This window comes from Triticum dicoccoides, chromosome 4A (assembly GCF_002162155.2).
Source record: "Triticum dicoccoides isolate Atlit2015 ecotype Zavitan chromosome 4A, WEW_v2.0, whole genome shotgun sequence".
NCBI classification, from domain to species: Eukaryota; Viridiplantae; Streptophyta; class Magnoliopsida; order Poales; family Poaceae; genus Triticum; species Triticum dicoccoides.
Window position 1 is genome coordinate 565,820,610 of NC_041386.1, and position 21,521 is coordinate 565,842,130.

The window sequence follows — 21,521 nt, forward strand, 5'->3', positions numbered from 1 at the left end:
CCCCCGCGCAGCGGCCGCCGCCCTCCCCGCCCATCGGTCGCCTCCCTCCCCCGCGCACCGGCCGCCTCCCTCCCCCGTGCTCCGGCCAGCTCCCTCCCCTTGCTCCGGCCGCCTCCCTCCCTGTGCTCCGGCCGCCTTTCTCCCCGAGATCCGGCCGCCTTCCCAGCGAGGTCCCATGGCCGCACCACCGCCCCCCAGCCCCTCCGTCCGCAAGCAAGGGCTTTGGGCCGCCCTCCTCGCCCTGGGTGCTCGGCTGGCCGTCGGCGGCAGAAGCGTGGTGGTGGGTGCTCGCGTGTTGGGGTACTGGTGTGCTGCTTCTCCGGCGAGGACGCCGTGCTACACTCGCACCGCCACTCATCTCCATTTTTTCTGGTATATTTCTGTAGTAGTTCTTCAGTGCGCACAAAAAGGACCAGCAGTTCAATTACTATAAATTACTAAATTCCTTAAGCTGGCCTCCTCTCGTACTTCAGATTTTCAATATTGGTCTAGTCAGTATGGTGAAGATGAAGTTCCTTTATTAACTTCTCCGGTTAATATACATGAACATGGTCATCTTTTTTACATGTACTAACATCAGCTCATTCAGAGTTTTTCCTGTGCTTGTAACACAAATCAGCTCAAAATCTCTAGAGAAGTAAGCTCAAAGAAAAAAGATACAGAAGTTCGTAGCCGAGATGTTTGCATATGTTCTGTTGAATTGAATTCCTTCCTAAAAAAGAACTAAAGGAGGTTAAGAAGCATGGTTGTATTTTCTTATGTGTTTTTCCCTTCAATTACAGAAAAAAGGGCAACTACATATTTTGCAATGTTTCAGCTACAAAAGATACATCAGTTCAAATGAGAAAAAACATCAGTTCAAAAAATATATAAAGGAGGCTGTGAGCCAAAATAACTGATATTTTTGTTCTATTTAATTTTTCAGCTGAAAAAGAGAACAATTTCTCTCTATCTATCCTTCTTTTGAGGAAGATTGGGATGGGAGTCGGCGAGGGGGGGGGGCAAAGTGTGTTGTTGCTTCTACAATTTCAAACATGAATTTGAGAAAAGTTATTCCTTGGCTAAGTTCAAAAATTGTCATTCTGCGAAGTTCAACTATTCAACCATGAACTACTAAATGGTGGAGTTGCATTTTGTTTCTTCAGTACATACATGATTGAATGTAATCAATGGAACATATGTCGAATCTCCAAGATAGATTTCATATTTATTTTCTTGCAAGTAGCAAATCTTTCCGTGGATCAGTACAACTTATGTACGACCTTTTGTTCACAAATCTTGTAGTATTGTTTCTACATGAATCTTTTTAGTACTTTGTACAGCAAGTGTTGTCCATTTGTAAAATTATGTGAATGAGTAGCATAAATAAATAAAATATGAAAAAGGCATCCTTCACTCTTGCAGTCTTGAAGGTAATTAAGTGCCTTTAGAAATTCTAACAATCCATCCTAGACTAACCAAAACAGTACATGTTAGTTTTTAAAAAAGAATCTAGTATAAGTTGATCAACGTTTTAATTCTTTTAACTATATATGCACTTCATTATAGTCAACCATTGGTTAATTTGTCAACTGCAAGTGAATAATGATCTTGCATTGTTGAGAAACACCTACCAGAATGTGGTTCAGAAACAAAAGTAAGTTAAAGAGAGGGGGTGCGGTCACTGAACCCTGATGGTGCACTCACGTTGCTAACTGAAATGTTCACTATTTGTATACCACTATTGCATTGTGATATCTATTTTACTAGGCCGAAGGTTCTTAAGGGTGTCCTGATTTGGTCAACATGTTCTCTGTTTATTCTGTTTTAATGTCTGCAGTACATTCCAACTTGGCGTGATTCACATCATCATTAGCACCATGTTCGCTGGCAAGACTACTGCGCTTCTCTGTCGGCACCGACAGGTACTCACCCCGTCCCATCTCTTGTTTACTGCTTCATTTTTGTGTTGCGAAAATACAGAAAAAACAAGTGACTTCAAATTGTAAAAAAGTAAGAAGCTAGATGTTAAAAAAATCAGAAGCCGTTTTAGTGAATCTATATTGAAAATTAACTCATGTTTTAGTGAACCAGAACTGGTTTGTACTTTTTGCTTGATGCGTGTTCATGAGCAGTTCGAAACGTGTACTTGTTCCCTGCTTTGCTATAACACTTGTTAGATTGCTATCCAAAAAATGTCATGTATTCATGAATTTGCTGCTGGTGTAGCAGCCCAGTATATATTTTATCATCAGTTCATAAAGGAAAGCTGAATCAGTGCAATGTGCGTATTAAAAAATCAGTTTTATATTGTATGGTAGTTCGCTGTATAGAAAATTTGTAATAGTTTGGCCAGAATAAAGTTCGCATAGTTCAGACTTGTGAGGCAGTAATGTTCAGTGAGAGAAAATCATCAGTTTAAATATATATGCAGGAGGTTGAGAGCATAAAAAATGTGTTTTTTATGCGTTTAATTTTTCAGCTGTAAGAGAGAAGAATATCTCTCTTTTCTATCTTGCTTCTCAGGAAAATTGGGCAGGGAGTCGAGAAGCCGGGCAAAATGTGTTGCTGCACAAGCACCTACAGTTCCCGGTGGTCGCCTCGGCCACACTTGGCCACGAGCTCGTCCACCATGGTCACTGGCAGCCGTTCAAGTGGAACGCGGACATCAGTCCAAGAAGAACTTGGGATGGCTTCTGGGCAACTGCAGGTTAGAAAGTTCAACATCTGATAGGAATTCAGTGCAGAGAAATGTAGTTTAGAAATCCATCTTCTTTTCTCCCCCACCCCCCCCCCTCCAAAAAAAGTTTTTCTTCTAAAGCTTGAAGCGAATGGGCTAGGAAGTGTTATAAGAAATTGTTTTGTTTCCGTATATACATTCCATAAGAGAAGATGCATCATGCTAAAAAGCTTGGTTCGGTGTGTGGCCTAGAGTAGCTTGAGACTCTAATGTTCTCTGCACATATTCAGAGTTTAACTAATTTAGTGCAAGTTTTTCTTATGAAAAACTGATATTTTCCGCATGTACTAATCCAATTCAACTGTGGGTGTGTTTAAAAAAGAGTTCAACATGTACTAAAAAATGCCTTCAAAAAACAAAGAGTAAATAACATCAGTGAGTTCTAGTACCTAAATTACAAAAGTTCACTGACAAAAAAAATCAGTAAAATATAGTGCTTGAACTAGAAGATCACTCATGCTATTTGCTTAATAGTTTCTCTGTTGTTTCAACTTTTATTTTAATCTTTTCATTTGTAAATTCTGCATCTTTTTTTTGTTTACAAATTATAGGCATGATACTTGTACTGGGACTAGAGTACAAGTATTACTTCCAGGAAAGTTCAAAATAAAACCCGAAGCAAGTTCTTTGTCCATTTGGGCACCCTCCGCTGCTGTTGTTTGCTTCACCATGTGGCAAATAACTTGTTGCTGCACTTCAACAATCAGTTTGCCTGTAAGCATAGCAACGAAGTGGCATCCTCGCTGCGTGCCTCTGCCGAGGAGGATGTAGCAGCGGGGTTGAACTCCCCGTTCGTATCTCCTCTCTCTTATCTCTCACCTACAAAAATTGATTGCTAATTTGATTTCTTGTACTGAACTATGATTTTCCATTGATGCAGAGAAGGTGATTGATTGTTCATATGCCCAATGAGAACTGTCATTTTTTCTTAAGGTTTGATGTTACACTACGGCTAAAGTGTTTTAGTTGTTACAAGTTGAAAACTCCACAACAACCTGTGAATGCAAGTTTCAATTTTGGTTGGGATACTAGTATGGGTAGACTTGTATTTCTCGTGATTGTAGAAGCATCTAGGGAAGTAACACAGTATTTATGTGAATTGTTGTCCATTCCATGTGCATGTTCGATAAGTTCAAATTTTAATTTGAGATTTTTGACAAGATATAATAATAGGATTGCATTGTATAGATACATAAGTTCAGTACAGAGATGGTGATTCAGTTCATCTTTTGTATGCATCAGAGTATCTCCTCCCCTTGCCGCACACACATGACGGGTGGTCAAGCTAGTGTTGTTTGCGATTACTAGTCATGACTCTTACGTTGTCATTGGACAAAGAATTTCATTTTCCTTAACACTCGGTAAGGAAAATGATTGTTCAACTTGAATTATATTTTGGACTGATTGTTCAAGTTCTTTCGTATAGAAGATTCAGAAAGTTTTGTTCCTAAAAATGCACTTATTTGGAGTATGCCAATATATATGTATTTCTGAATTTCACTCTTGAATAACAGTTCAACATGTATTACGCCATCAATTCATAATGGAAAGGCAGCAAATAGTTCGATACTTGTGTGTTAAAAACATAACAATATAGAGAAACTTTCGTAGTGGTTCGATGGAATAAATCGCATCAGTACTGACTTGGATCCGTTCTTGCCTATTATGCATTGAAAAATCAATTTTTTTGCCTTTGTTAAGGCTTGAGAAGCACGTATCTCATTTATAATACGCTTTGGCATTTGGTTGATGATATTTATTGCATCCTTCATCACTGATCTTGAGGAGGAGATTCATTTGTGCATTTCTATATTCGTTGTGTAAATCTGTTGATTTTTAATGTTTTAGGGATTTCGGGAGAGTGAGACCTGGAAGAGCACTTTCAGGCGTTATTGGCCATCACAATAAATGACCAAGAAGAGCACTTTCAATAGTCAAGGAAGACAACAACAACAACAACAACAACAACAACAACAACAACAACAACAACAACAACAACAACAACAACAACAACAACAACAACAACAACAACAACAAAATGCAACAATGCATCATGCTGACATTGATGAAAAGCTATGATTTTGTGCTCCTATTTGTTATTATGTCAATGAGAAACCAACACTTCTTTTCTTCAGGTTTCGTGTTTTAATTGATGAGGTATAAAGAAATTTTCCTATTCAAGTGGAAGCTCCCAGTATATGATGGATGTGGGAGTTATTTTTACATTCACTGTTCGGTGCTTCTTTTTATGTAATGTTTTATGTTTTCAAGTGCTCGATGAAAATTTATGTTCCTAGTAGTTCATGTATTATTGCCTGAGGAGTTCATGTGTTACTGGCCAGTAAGTAAACCTATTAATCACGCTCTCAAGTGTGATGAAAAAATGGCCAGTAAATTGATGAAAAAATATCATCGAGTTCAAAACACGCCGAGACACGCGACAGCCACCCCAGTTCGGGCGTAGTAAGTACCTCAGTACGAGGTAAAAATGGTGGTCCGTTCGGAATAAAAGAAATGGCAGAAAGTCAAATTGTAAAGTTCAAGCAAAAAAGAAACCCCATGAAAATCCTGCTTAGTAAGTACCTCAGTACAAGTCGTAAAATGAGAGAAGTTCAGAACAACATTGTCAAAAAAATGTTGAATTAAAAAAGGAAACAAAACAAACACATTTTCTTTTTGAATAAAATATCATTCAGTTCGATGATAGAAACTATACAAGTACAGGGGCGATGATACAGTAAACCCATGCAAGCATCAGTACAAGTACCCTTTTTCGGAACTATTCAAAATTACTCTACAAAAAATAGCAAAGTCTAGTTAGTGAAAACACACTTAGTACAAACCCATGCAAGCATCAGTACAAGTACCCTTTTTCGGAACTATTCAAAATTACTCTACAAAAAATAGCTCAGTACAAACATACATATATATCAGTACAACTACTCGGTTTTTCACACGAGAAAACAGCAGGATCCGTCATGCCGTATTCAAAATTACTCTTAAAAGGTTGCGAAGTAGAGAAAACGTTCAACATGACTAAGTTTCGCATTTTCGATAGCTATCCAACGGTATATTATTTGCCATATTTCGACAAACTTTTTAAAAAAATAGCGTTCAAAATCAAATTTGACCGTACTCGAATTCGTTTTTAAATCGGAAGGAATTAGAAAAAACATTTCTATACGAAAAAGTTGCGCATTTTACATAGCTTTCCAACACCGTATCATTTGCTTCAATCCGACAAACTGTTTGCAAAAAATCGCGAAAATACGTTTCGCCCAGAATTTTACCGTTTTTCAAATTACTTTTAAATCATATAGAATTAGAAAAAAACAATACATATATGGAAGATGCGGATTTTCACTAGCTTTCCAACGCCATCTTATTTGCTCAATTTCGACAAACCGTTTGAATATTGAGTCCAAAATACGATTCACGTTTTCGGTTTTGAAAAAAATGGTTTTTTCAAAACTGTTCTTAAACCATAATGATTTTGCAAAAACGTTCAATATACTTGAAATATGGTTGTCAAGAGCTTTCCAACGATATATTACACGCCACATTTTCGACAAAAAAATTACAAAAAGTTTTTGAACTAAAGAAGACGATCTGTTAAACACAACTGAAAGCATCAGTTCAACCGCTTCGAAAACATCAGTACAACCACTTGAAACTGTCAGTTCAAAAAGGGTAACAGAATAATATTCTGTTACGCGTAACAGAATAGCCCAGATGTGTGTGTGTGTTTGTGTGTGTGTGTGTGTGTATAGGACTCCTCTTCTGTACTCTTGGGAGTATGTACTCCCATCCTCAATATACCTCATATACGCATTAATTGTACCTCTTTATTATTCTCAATATACTTCATTAAATATTATAAGATACCCCAATATGAGTTTAGTTAAAAAAATATTATCTGTGACGTACTTTTTGTAATATACCTTTTCACGTACAAACACATCAGTATATACATAAATATTTAAAAATACATAGACTCACATAAATTTTTTCATGAAACTCATTTTGGGGTATCTAATAATTACTAATGAAGTATATTAAAAATAATAAAAAGGTATAAAACATTCATCTATGCGGTATATGAGGAGCGGGAGTACGTACTCCCAGGAGTACACAACCATTTTCATATATATATATATATATATATATATATATATGAGAAAAAGAGAAAAAAAGAGAAGGGGCAATGTTATTATCATTTTTCCACACTTGTGCTTCAAATTAGCACCATGATCTTCATGATAGAGAGTCTCTTATGTTGTCACTTTCATATACTAGTGGGAATTTTTCATTATAGAACTTGGCATGTATATTCCAATGATGGGCTTCCTCAAATTGCCTTAGGTCTTCATGATCAAGCAAGTTGGATGTACACCCACTTAGTTTCTTTTGTTGAGCTTTCATACACTTATAGCTCTAGTGCATCCGTTGCATGGCAATCCCTACTCACTCACATTGATATCTATTGATGGGCATCTCCATAGCCCATTGATACGCCTAGTTGATGTGAGACTATCTTCCTACTTTTTGTCTTCTCCACAATCACCATTCTATTCCACCCATAGTGATATATCCATGGCTCGCACTCATATATTGCGAAAACTTGAAAAAGTTTGAAAGGGCTAAGTATGAAACAATTGCTTGGCTTGTCATCGGGGTTGTGCATGATGGGAGCATTTTGTGTGACGGAGATGAAGCATGGACAAACTATATGATTTTGTAGGGATGAGCTTTCTTTGGCTATGTTATTTTGAGAAGACATAATTGCTTGGTTAGTATGCTTGAAGTATTATTATTTTTGTGTCAATACTAAACTTTTGTCTTGAATCTTTCGGATGTGAACATTCATGCCACAATAAAGGAAATTACATCAAAAATTATGTTAGGTAGCATTACACATCAAAAATTCTGTTTTTATCATTTACCTACTCGAGGACGAGCAGGAATTAAGCTTGGGGATGCTTGATACGTCTCCAGCGTATCTATAGTTTTTGATTGTTTGATGCTATTGTATTATCTGTTTTGGATGTTTAATGGGCTTTAATATGCACTTTTATATTATTTTTGGGACTAACCTATTAATCGGAGGCCTAGTGCCAATTTCTGTTTTTTTGCCTATTTTAGTGTTTTGTAGAAAAGGAATATCAAACGGAATCCAAACGAAATGAAACCTTCACGAGGATCTTTCTTGGAACAAACACAAACCAGGAGACTTGGAGTAGAAGTCTGGAACTCCGTGAAGCTTCCACGAGGCAGGAGGGCGTGCCCCCCCCCCCACCCTCGTGGGCCCCACGGAGCTCCACCGACGTTCTTCTTTCGCCTATATATACTCTTATACCCTAAAAACATCAGGGGGAGCCATGAAACCACTTTTCCACCACCGCAACCTTCTGTACCCGTGAGATCCCATCTGGGGCCTTTTTCGGCGATCTGCCGGAGGGGTATTCGATCACGGAGGGCTTCTACATCAACATCATAGCCTCTCTGATGATGTGTGAGTAGTTACCACAGACCTTCGGGTCCATAGTTATTAGCTAGATGGCTTCTTCTCTCTCTTTGGTTCTCAATACAAAGTTCTCCTCGATGTTCTTGGAGATCTATTCAATGTAGTACTTTTTGCGGTGTGTTTGCTGAGATCCGATGAATTGTGGATTTATGATCAAGTTTATCTATGAACAATATCTGGTTCTTCTCTGAATTCTTATATGCATGATTTGATATCTTGTCAAGTCTCTTCGAATTATCGGTTTAGTTTGGCCTACTAGATTGATCTTTCTTGCAATGGGAGAAGTGCTTAGGTTTGGGTTCAATCTTGCGGTGTCCTTTCCCAGTGACAGTAGGGGCAGCAAGGCACGCATTGTATTGTTGCCATCGAGGATAAAAAGATGGGGTCTATATCATATTGCTTGAGTTTATCCCTCTACGTCATGTCATCTTGCCTAAAGCATGACTCTTTTCTTATGAACTTAATACTCTAGATGCATGCTGGATAGCGGTCGATGTGTGGAGCAATAGTAGTAGATGCAGAATCGTTTCGGTCTACTTAACACAGACGTGATGCCTATATTTCATAATCATTGCCTAGATATTCTCATAATTATGCGCTCTTCTATCAATTGCTCGGCAGTAATTTTTCACCCACTGTAATACTTGTTATCATGAGAGAAGCCACTAGTGAAACCAATGGCCCCGGGTCTCTTTCTTATTATATTGCATCTCTTTTATTTACATCGCATCTCGTTTACTATTTTGCAATCTATACAACAAAAATATCAAAAATATTTATCTTATTATCTTTATCAGATCTCACTTTTGTAATTGACCGTGAAGGGATTGACAACCCCTTTATCGTGTTGGTTGTGAGATTCTTGATTGTTTGTTCAGGTACTACGTGACTTGCGTGTTATCTCCTACTGGATTGATACCTTGGTTCTCAAAAACTTACGGAAATACTTACGCTACGTTGCTGCATCACCCTTTCCTCTTCAAGGGAAAAACCAACGCATGCTCAAGAGGTAGCACAAACCTATTGACCCAGTGCCCACTGCCAGTTGTTGTTTTTTGCTTGTTTTTTACATCGCAGGGAATCAAAGAGAAACGGAGCCCAAACACCGCGAAAGTTATTGTGGATTTTCTATGGACTAGAAGACATCCAATGGGCCACAACAGCACTTGGGGGGGGTGCCCCGATGGGGGCACAACCCACCAGGGCCCAGGCGCGCCCAGGTGGGTTGTGCCCACCTCGATGGCCTCCTGCACCCCCTCTTCGCCCTATAAATTCCCAAATATTCCAAAAACCCTGAGGTTAACCCTAGATGACAAGTTCCGCCACCACAAGCCTCTATAGCCACTGAAAACCAATCTAGACCCCGTTCCGGCACTCCGCCGGAGTGGGAAATCATCACCGATGGCCATCTTCATCATCCCGGCAGCCACCATGATGAGGAGGGAGTAGTCCACCCTCGGGGCTGAGGGTTTGTACCAGTAGCTATGTGTTTAATCTCCCTCTCTCTCTCTCTTGTTTTTGAGATGTCACGATCTTGATGTATCCCGGGCTTTGTTAATATAGTCAGATCATATGGTGTTTCTCCCTCTCTATCTTGTTGTGATGAATTGAGTTTTCCCTTTGAGATTTTGTTTTATCGGATTGAATACTTCTATGGATTTGAGAGCACCTGATATATGTCTTGCATATGAATACTCGTGGTGACAATGGGGTATTATATTGATTCACTTGATATATGTTTTGGCAATCAACTTGCGGATTCCCGAGGTCGCATTGGGGTGATCTACGCATAGGGGTTGATGCACTTTCTATTCTTTGTTTCTCCGGTAGAAATCTTGGGGCACTCTTTGAGGTTCTTTGTGTCGGATTGAGTATTATGAATCTGAACTTATTTGGTGTTATTTTAGTACGAACTCTTGGATAGATTGATCAGAAAGAATAGCTTCGAGGTGGTTCCGTACCCTACAAACGATTTCTTCTTATGTTCTCTGCTAGATACGAACTTTGGAGTGATTCTTCGTTGCACTTTGAGGGATGGTTATATGATCCAATTATATAAGCATTGTTGAGAGATTGCATTAGCGAAAGTATGGACCCTATGCCTCATTTTCAAGCATTGCAATACCGTTTGTGCTCCGTTTTATCAATTGCTACCTTGCTGTTTTTTATTGTTCATATTACAAAAATCAATATCTACTATCATTACTACGCTTTTATTACCATCTCTTCGCGGAGCTAGTGCACCTATACAAATTACCATCGTATTCGGTGTGTTGGGGACACAAGAGGCTTTCTATTATTTGGTTGCACGGTTGTTTGAGAGAGACCATCTTCATCCTACGCCGCCCACGGATTGATAAACCTTAGGTCATTGATACGTCTCCAACGTATCTATAATTTTTGATTGCTCCATGCTATATTATCTACTGTTTTGGACATTATTGGGCTTTATTATACACTTTTATATTATTTTTGGGACTAACCTATTAACCGAAGGCCCAACCCAGAATTGTTGTTTTTTTGCCTATTTTAGGGTTTCGAAGAAAAGGAATATCAAACGAAGTCCAAACGGAATGAAACCTTCGGGAACATGATTTTTGGAACGAACAAGATCCAGGAGACTTGGACCCTACGTCAAGCAACCAATAGGGAGGCCACGAGGTAGGGGGCGCGCCTACCCCCAGGCACGCCCTCCACCCTCGTGGGCCCCTTGTTGCTCCACCGACGTACTTCTTCCTCCTATATATACCTACGTACCCCCAAACGATAAGATACGGAGCCAAAACCCTAATTCCACCGCCGTAACTTTCTGTATCCACGAGATCCCATCTTGGGGCCTGTTCTGGAGCTCCGCCGGAGGGGGCATCGATCACGGAGGGCTTCTACATCAACACCATAGCCCTTCCGATGAAGTGTGAGTAGTTTACCTCAGACCTTCGGGTCCATAGTTATTAGCTAGATGGCTTCTTCTCTCTTTTTGGATCTCAATACAATGTTCTCCCCCTCTCTTGTGGAGATCTATTCAATGTAACCTTCTTTTGTGGTGTGTTTGTTGAGACCAATGAATTGTTGGTTTATGATCAAGTTTATCTATGAACAATATTTGAATCTTCTCTGAATTCTTTTATGTATGATTGGTTATCTTTGCAAGTATCTTCGAATTATCAGTTTGGTTTGGCCTACTAAATTGATATTTCTTGCAATGGGAGAAGTGCTTAGCTTTGGGTTCAATCTTGCAGTGTCCTTTCCCAGTGACAGTAGGGGCAGCAAGACACGTATTGTATTGTTGCCATCGAGGATAACAAGATGGGTTTTTTTTATCATATTGCATGAATTTATCCCTCTACATCATGTCATCTTGCTTAAGGTGTTACTCTGTTCTTATGAACTTAATACTCTAGATGCATGCTGGCTAGCGGTCGATGTGTGGAGTAATAGTAGTAGATGCAGGCAGGAGTCGATCTACTTGTCTCGGACGTGATGCCTATATACATGATCATACCTAGATATTCTCATAACTATGCTCAATTCTGTCAATTGCTCGACAGTAATTTGTTCACCCACCGTAAAATACTTATGTTCTTGAGAGAAGCCACTAGTGAAACCTATGGCCCTCGGGTCTATCTTCATTATATTAATCTTCAAACACTTAGTTATTTTCATTGCCTTTTATTTTACTTTGCATATTTATCATAAAAATACCAAAAATATTATCTTATCATATCTATCAGATCTCACTCTCGTAAGTGACCGTGTAGGGATTGACAACCCCTTATCGCGTTGGTTGCGAGGATTTATTTGTTTTCTGCAGGTGCGAGGGACTCGCGCGTAGCCTCCTACTGGATTGATACCTTGGTTCTGAAAAACTGAGGGAAATACTTATGCTACTTTGCTGCATCACCCTTTCCTCTTCAAGGGAAAACCAACGCCAGTGCTCAAGAGGTAGCAAGAAGGATTTCTGGCGCCGTTGCCGGGGAGGTCTACGCGAAAGTGAACATACCATGTACCCACACAAACCCTTATCTCCCTCATTACATTATTTGCCATTTGCCTCTCATTTTCCTCTCCCCCACTTCACCCTTGCCGTTTTATTTGCCCTCTCTCTCTATCCTCCCTCTCTTTCTCTATTTGCCTCTTTTGCCCGTTTCTTATTTGCTCTTATGGTTGGAGTAGTTGTTTATTTATTACTAAACAGAGAACCTAAGACCTATGGATCCTCATCCACTTTCTAATCTTTTTAAGAGATCCAATTATGATGAACCAATTGCTAGTGAGTTTTGTGCACTAGGTTATCTTTATGAAGTTTTGCTTGAAATTCGTGAATCTGAAAATTTTGATAAAGTACTTTATGGAGTGATTCACGATAGATCTTTGAATAAAAAGCATGACTGCCATGATTTTACTATAAATTCTCTTGATGTCAATTGTGCTAATAATATGCAAAACCCTAAGCTTGGGGATGCTAGTTTTGCTATGTCCTCTACTTGTTGCAATGATCATGATTGGGGTGATTCTTCTTTTGATCTTGAAAATTTATTTAAGCCCCATGATGAATATGAGATTGATAATAGTGTTTGTGATATGATTGAAAGTGAGTTTGTAAGAGTGTTGACTTTAGATCCCACATATTTGGAGAACATTCGATCTTATGAAATTTTTGATAAAAGTGGGTTTCGAGAGGTCATGACTTTAGTTAATGTTAATCCCACTATTTTGGAAGAGTGTCAACTTTGCATGCATGTGGATCGTGTTGAAAATATTTTATGTGATAGCTATTTCGTTGAATTTGCTTATTATTCCACATGCAATTATTATGAGAGAGGAAAATATGGTGGTAGAAATTTCCTTGTTACTAAATTACCTCTTGTTATGTTGAGATTGCTATTGTTTCTTTCCGCTTCCTTGCATATGCTAGTTTTTGCTTGCCTTGATAATTTGTTTGCCTATAATATGCCTATGCATAGGAAGTATGTTAGACTTAAGAATGTTTGTCACATGTTTTATGATGCTCTCTTTGTGCTTCAATTCTTGTCTTTCATGTGAGCATCATTAAAATTATCAATGCCTAGCTAAAAAGGCTTTAAGAAAAACGCTTATTGGGAGACAACCCAATATTTTTCCCGGATGTTATTTAATAAATAACTTATCTAGCCTCTGTTTTGTTTGTGTTTTTTGTGCTTAATTAGTGTTTGTGCCAAGTAGAACCATTGGGAAGACTTGGGGAAAGTCTTGTTAATCTTGCTGTAAAAACAGAAACTTTAGCGCTCACGGGAACTGCTGCCATTTTTATTTGGAAAGTGCTATTTAGTTAATTATTTTTGAAGATGATTAATAGATTAATTCCTCACGTCCAGCAACTTATTTTAAAAAAATTGTGGTTCCAGATATTGCGCTACCTACAGATTACTACAGACTGTTCTGTTTTTGACAGATTCTGTTTTACGTGTGTTGTTTGCTTATTTTGATGAATCTATAGCTAGTAAAATAGTTTATAAACCATATACAAGTTGGAATACAGTAGGTTTAACACCAATATAAATAAATAATGAGTTCATTACAGTACCTTGAAGTGGTCTTTTGTTTTCTTTCGCTAACGGAGCTCACGAGATTTTCTACTTTGAGTTTTGTGTTGTGAAGTTTTCAAGTTTTGGGTAAAGATTTGATGGATTATGGAACAACGATTGGCAAGAGCCTAAGATTGGGGATTCCCATGGCACCCCCAATATAATATAAGGACACCTAAAAGCCGAAGCTTGGGGATGCCCCGGAAGGCATCCCCTCTTTCGTCTACTTCTATCAGTAACTTTACTTGGAGCTATATTTTTATTTACCACATGATATGCGTTTTGCTTGGAGCGTCTTGTATGATTTGAGTCTTTGATTTTTAGTTTACCACAATCATCTTTGCTATACACACCTTTTGAGAGAGACACACATGATTCGGAAATTATTAGAATACTCTATGTGCTTCACTTATATCTTTTGAGTTATATAGTTTTGCTCTAGTACTTCACTTATATCTTATAGAGCACGGTTGTGGATTTGTTTTATAGAAACTATTGATCTCTCATGATTCACTTAGATTATTTTGAGAGTCTTAAATAGCATGGTAATTTGCTTAAATAATCCTAATATGCTAGGTATTCAAGATTAGTAAAAACTTTCTTATAAGTGTTTTGAATACTAAGAGAAGTTTGATGCTTGATGATTGTTTTGAGATATGGAGGTAGTGATATTAAAGTTGTGCTAGTTGAGTAGTTGTGAAATTGAGAAATACTTGTGTTGAAGTTTGCAAGTCCCGTAGCATGCACGTATGGTAAACGTTACGTAACAAATTTGAAACATGAGGTGTTCTTTGATTGTCTTCCTTATGAGTGGCGGTCGGGGACGAGCGATGGTCTTTCCCTACCAATCTATCCCCCTAGGAGCATGCGCATAGTGCTTGGTTGTTGATGACTTGTAGATTTTTTCAATAAGTATGTGAGTTCTTTATGACTAATGTTGAGTCCATGGATTATACGCACTCTCACCCTTCCATCATTGCTAGCCTCTTCGGTACCGTGCATTGCCCTTTCTCACATTGAGAGTTGGTGCGAACTTCGCCGGTGCATCCAAACCCCATGATATGATACGGTCTTTCACACATAAACCTCCTCATATCTTCCTCAAAACAGCCACCATACCTACCTATTATGGCATTTCCATAGCCATTCCGAGATATATATTGCCATGCAACTTTCCACCATCCTGTTTATCATGACACTTTCATCATTGTCATATTGATTTGCACATGTAGTTGACATCATATTTGTGGCAAATCCACCGTTCATAATTCTTTCATACATGTCACACTTGATTCATTGCATATCCCGGTACACCGCTGGAGGCATTCATATAGAGTCATACCTTGTTCCAGTATCGAGTTCTAATCATTGAGTTGTAAATAAATAGAAGTGACATGATCATCATTTAATAAATCATTTCCCAATAAAAAAGAGAGAGAAAGGCAAAAAATAGAAAGGCCAAATAAAAAAAGGGACAATGCTACTATCCTTTTTTCCACACTTGTGCTTCAAAGTAGCACCATGGTCTTCATCATAGAGAGTCTCTTGTTTTGTCACTTTCATATACTAGTGGGAATTTTTCATTATAAAACTTGGCTTGTATATTCCAACAATGGGCCTCCTCAAGTACCCTAGGTCTTCGTGAGCAAGCAAGTTGGATGCACACCCACTAGTTTCTTTTGTTGAGCTTTCATACGTTTATAGCTCTAGTGCATCCGTTGCATGGCAATCCTTACTCGTTGCATTAACATTAATCGATGAGCATCTCCATAGCTCATTGGTTAGCCTCATTGATGTGAGACTTTCACCTTTTTTGTCTTCTCCACATAGCCCCCATCATTATACTCTATTCCACCCATAGTGCTATATCCATGGCTCACGCTCATGTATTACGTGAAGGTTTATAAAGTTTGAGATTACTAAAGTATGAAACAATTGCTTGGCTTTTCATCGGGGTTGTGCATGATTAAATGGAGCATGACTAAACTATATGATTTTATAGGGATGAACTTTCTTTGGCCGTGTTATTTTGAGAAGACATAATTGCTTAGTTAGTATGCTTGAAGTATTATTATTTTTATGTCAATATGAACTTTTATCTTGAATCTTTCAGATCTAAATATTCATGCCACAATTAAGAAGAATTACATTAAAATTATGCCAAGTAGCATTCCGCATCAAAAATTCTATTTTTATCATTTACCTACTCGAGGACGAGCAGGAATTAAGCTTGGGGATGCTTGATACGTCTCCAACGTATCTATAATTTTTGATTGCTCCATGCTATGTTATCTACTGTTTTGGACATTATTGGGCTTTATTATACACTTTTATATTATTTTTGGGACTAACCTATTAACCGAAGCCCAGCCCAGAATTGTTGTTTTTTTGCCTATTTTAGGGTTTCGAAGAAAAGGAATATCAAACGGAGTCCAAACGGAATGAAACCTTCGGGAACGTGATTTTTGGAACGAACAAGATCCCGGAGACTTGGACCCTACGTCAAGCAACCAACAGGGAGGCCATGAGGTAGGGGGCACGCCTACCCCCCAGGCGCACCCCACCCCCGTGGGCCCCCTGTTGCTCCATCGACGTACTTCTTCCTCCTATATATACCTACGTACCCCCAAACAATCAGATACGGAGCCAAAACCCTAATTCCACCGCCGTAACTTTTTGTATCCACGAGATCCCATCTTGGGGCCTGTTCCGGAGCTCCGCCGGAGGGGGCATCGATCACGGAGGGCTTCTACATCAACACCATAGCCCTTCCGATGAAGTGTGAGTAGTTTACCTCAGACCTTCCGGCCCATAGTTATTAGCTAGATGGCTTCTTCTCTCTTTTTGGATCTCAATACAATGTTCTCCCCCTCTCTTGTGGAGATCTATTCGATGTAATCTTCTTTTGCGGCGTGTTTGTTGAGACCGATGAATTGTGGGTTTATGATCAAGTTTATCTATGAACAATATTTGAATCTTCTCTGAATTCTTTTATGTATGATTGGTTATCTTTGCAAGTCTCTTCGAATTATCAGTTTGGTTTGGCCTACTAGATTGATCTTTCTTGCAATGGGAGAAGTGCTTAGCTTTGGGTTCAATCTTGCGGTGTCCTTTCCCCGTGACAGTAGGGGCAGCAAGGCACGTATTGTATTGTTGCGATCGAGGATAACAAGATGGGGTTTTTATCATATTGCATGAATTTATCCCTCTACATCATGTCATCTTGCTTAAGGCGTTACTCTGTTTTCATGAACTTAATACTCTAGATGCATGCTCGATAGCGGTCGATGAGTGGAGTAATAGTAGTAGATACAGGCAGGAGTCGGTCTACTTGTCTCGGACGTGATGCCTATATACATGATCATACCTAGATATTCTCATAACTATGCTCAATTCTGTCAATTGCTCAACAGTAATTGGTTCACCCACCGTAAAATACTTATGCGCTTGAGAGAATCCACTAGTGAAACCTATGGCCCTCGGGTCTATCTTCATCATATTAATCTTCCAACACTTAGTTATTTTCATTGCCTTTTATTTTACTTTGCATCTTTATCATAAAAATACCAAAAATATTATCTTATCATATCTATCAGATCTCACTCTCGTAAGTGACCGTGTAGGGATTGACAACCCCTTATCGCGTTGGTTGCGAGGATTTATTTGTTTTGTGCAGGCGCGAGGGACTCGCGCATAGCCTCCTACTGGATTGATACCTTGGTTCTCAAAAATCGAGGGAAATACTTACGCTACTTTGCTGCATCACCCTTTCCTCTTCAAGGGAAAACCAACGTAGTGCTCAATAGGTAGCGCTCATCCACTAGAGGGAAAATTGCTACTGTCCTACAAAACTTTGTGCTTGGAGGCCCAACACGAGTCTACAAGAACAAGTTGTGTAGTAGACATCAAGCCCTTTTTTGGCGCCGTTGCCGGGGAGGTGAGTGCTTGAAGGTATATCTTTAGATCTTGCAATCTTTTAGTTTCTTGTTTTATCACTAGTTTTGTTTATAAAATAAAACTACAAAAATGGAATTGAGGTTGCATGATTGCAATGCTGTTAGTATGAATTCTTTGAATATCCATGATGCTAACAATATGCAAAGCCATAAGCTTGGGGATGCTATGTTTGTTGAAGATGATATTTTTTTGTCCCTCAAGATTTGATGTGCAAATTTGTTATAATGATTGAATGCCTCCTATTTATGATGATTATAATGATGAAAGTGGATTTGGAGAGGTCATGACTTTATTTAGTGATGAATCCACCATTTTGGATGAGGCTTCAATTGAATATGAAAACAAAGTTGCTATCTATGATGATTATAGTGACGGCAAATATGCTATAAAGAATAATGATAACCATGAAACTTGTTATCATGATTTTAATTTTCACTCTCATGATAGTTATTTTGTTGAGTTTGCTCCCACTACTATTGATGAGAAAAAAATTGCCTATGTGGTGAGTAATAAAATTTCTATGCTTCTAGATCATGAAAAGAATGATTTATGTCATGGATATATTGTTGAATTCATTCATGATTCCACTGAAAATTATTACGAGGGAGGAACATATGCTTGTAGGAATTGCAATAATATCAAGTTTCCTCTCTATGTGTTGAAAGTTTTGAAGTCATGCTTATTTTGCCTTCCTATGCTAGTTGATTCTTGGTCCCATAAGTTGTTTGCTCACAAAATCCCTATGCATAGGAAGTGGGTTAGACTTAAATGTTCCTGCCATGTGCTTCATGATGCTCTCTTTGTGTTCAGTTCTTATCTTTTATGCGAGCATCATTGAAACCATCATGCCTAGCTAAAAAGGCATTAAAGAAAAGTGCTTATTGGGAGACAACCCAACACTTTTACCTACTTTTTTTGCATGCTGACATGATTAAGCTACTGTAGTAATCATGTTTATAGCTTTCATTTCAATAAAGTGCCAAATAAGGGATGGTGTATGGTGATAGTTGATTTCATCTTGCTGAAAAACAAAAACTTTTGTGCTCAGGAAAACAATTCTCATTTTTAACAGAAGCGTGATAAAATATTGATTCTTTTGTAGAAATTAATAGACAAATTTCCCAGGTTTTCCTGATTTTTCAGATTTTTCCGAGTAGCAAAAGTATGGTTGGAGTACAGATTACTACAGACTGTTCTGTTTTCGACAAATTCTGTTTTCAATGCATAGTTTGCTTGTTTTCTAGTTTCTGTGGCTTATATTTCTCAATATAAATTGTGGAAATCATATGCTACAGTAGGCATTGTGTGAGAACAATTATGACTCTTCTCTTTGATAGTACCAGAGTTAATGATTTGCTTTATCATACTAACCTATCTCACGAACTTCCATTAAGTTTTGCGTGATTGAAGTTTTCAAGTTTTGGGTCAGATATCAATATGAGGAGAATAAGGAGTGACAAGACCCTAAGCTTGGGGATGCCCAAGGAACCCCAAGTTAATATCCAAGGAAGATCCAAGCAACTAAGCTTGGGGATGCCCAAGGCACCCCAAGTTAGTATCCAAGGAAGATCCAAGCAACTAAGCTTGGGGATGCCCCGGAAGGCATCCTCTCTTTCGTCTCCAACATTATCCGTAACCTCACTTGGCGCTATATTTTCATTTGTCACATGATATGTGTTTTGCTTGGAGCGTCATTTTATTTTATTAGGATTTGCTTGATGTTATTTATAATAATGTTTTGCATCTTTTACTTCAATAAAAATGTCAAGTATAGCCATTGCCATGCTTATTTTGCAAGTCTATATGTGGCTATTTGAAAACAGAAAGTTGTACGCTAGTACATGAATTCTTGAAAAAATTCAGAATGGGATAAAATGTTGAAACTTTTAGCAGTGTAAGCTATGATAAATTTTCTACATTGTGGTAATTTTTCATAATTGTTTGAGTTAAAAAAGTATTGATACTCTTGCATTCTTTACAAACTGTATTGTTTTGGCAGATTACTGTTATGTTTGCATTGTTTGCATATGTTTGCTTGTTTAATGATTCTATTTGAGGATAGGAGTATTAAATATGCAGAGGCATTTAGTATGCAATGTTGAATAATGATTTTGGTGATTCTCTACAGTAGAGAATGGTAAGGTTTTGCATTGATTTATACTAACTTATCTCACGAGTTCTTGTTGAGTTTTGTGTGGATGAAGTTTTTGAGATTTAGGAAAACCGTGATATGAGAGGAATTAAGGAGACACAAAAAATAAATATTGGGGATGCCCAAGGCACCCTAAGATAATATTTCAAGAAGTCTCAAGCATCTAAGCTGGGGGATGCCCCGGTAGGCGTCCCACCTTTCTTCTTCAACAATTATCAGTTAGTATCGGTTGAGCCTAAGTTTTTCTTCTTCACATGAGTTGTGCTATTCTTGGAATGTCATTATGTTTTGTTTTGCTTGCTGTTTTAATAAAATACTTAGATCTGAAAAAAATAAGAGAGAGTCCTCAAATAGCTACCCATTTACTTAACTACTTGTTTAATCTTCACTTATATCTTTTTGGAGTAGCTTGTCATTTACTCTTGTGCTTCACTTATATCCCATGAGTTAATTGCTGAATAAATTGAATATAATGAAGCTAGAATTATATGTTCATATCAAGCCTAGTGGTAGCTTCACATTGGGTTTAGAAAGTGAAATCTTTTGAAGCTTGACAGTCATAATATTGGTCATACAAGCAATTCATGAATGATTAGTAGAAGGAAGAGAACTTTCACATGCAAATACACTATCTTGGAAATCTTTTGTGATTGTGAGCCCCCATCAAAATATTTTATGCCAAAATTGTTGACGTTGGACAAGGAAGACTATGTAATGATTTATGTTTGTTCATATTCACATAGAAGTTATATTGTCATAGATCCTTCAACGTGTGGTGCTTGCCCCCCATCTTTGCTAGACAAAAATCCCGCACCAAGTAGAGATACTACTTGTGCATCCAAAAACCCTTAAACCCAAATCTTATTTTCAAGAGTCCACCATACCTACCTAAGGATTGCGCAAGATCCTTCAAGTAAGTTGTCATCGGTGCAATAAGGCAATAAAAATTGCTTCTAAAAGTGTTAGATCATTTAGTGTAAGAGAAAATTGAGCGTTGTACGAACTTGTGATGGCAAAGAATAAAAGCGATAGACTGCATAATAAAGGTTGATATCATAAGGGGCAATATAACATGAAGTTCTTTTGCACTAAGGGGTTTAGCGTACAAACAAATAAGCGCATGGCAACCTCTGCTTCCTCTGCGAAGGGCCTACCTTTTACTTTTATGTATTTACTTTCATGCAAGAGTCAAAGTCTTTCTCTCTATTCCTTTTTATTTTTCTCTTTTGGCAAGCATCATGTGGTGAGGAAAGATCTAGGCACATATATCCAGTTGGATATGGGTAGCATGAGTTATTATTGTTGACATCACCCTTGAGGTGAATACGTTGGGAGGCGAAATTATAAGCCCCTATCTTTCTATGTGTCTGGTTGGAATGTTTTGCTCATGTGTATGCGGTGAGTGTTAGCAATCATAGAAGACTATATGATGGTTGAGTATGAGGATCTCTTACTTAATATATGTTGAATACGAATTACAATTGCTTGGTGACCGAGAACATAGGTTGTTGAGTTTCAAGAGAATTCGTTGTTTGAACCTTAACATGTGAATTGGTTGCTACTTTAACATGAGAAGTTTTATAGGAAAGAATTGTTGTTATGATG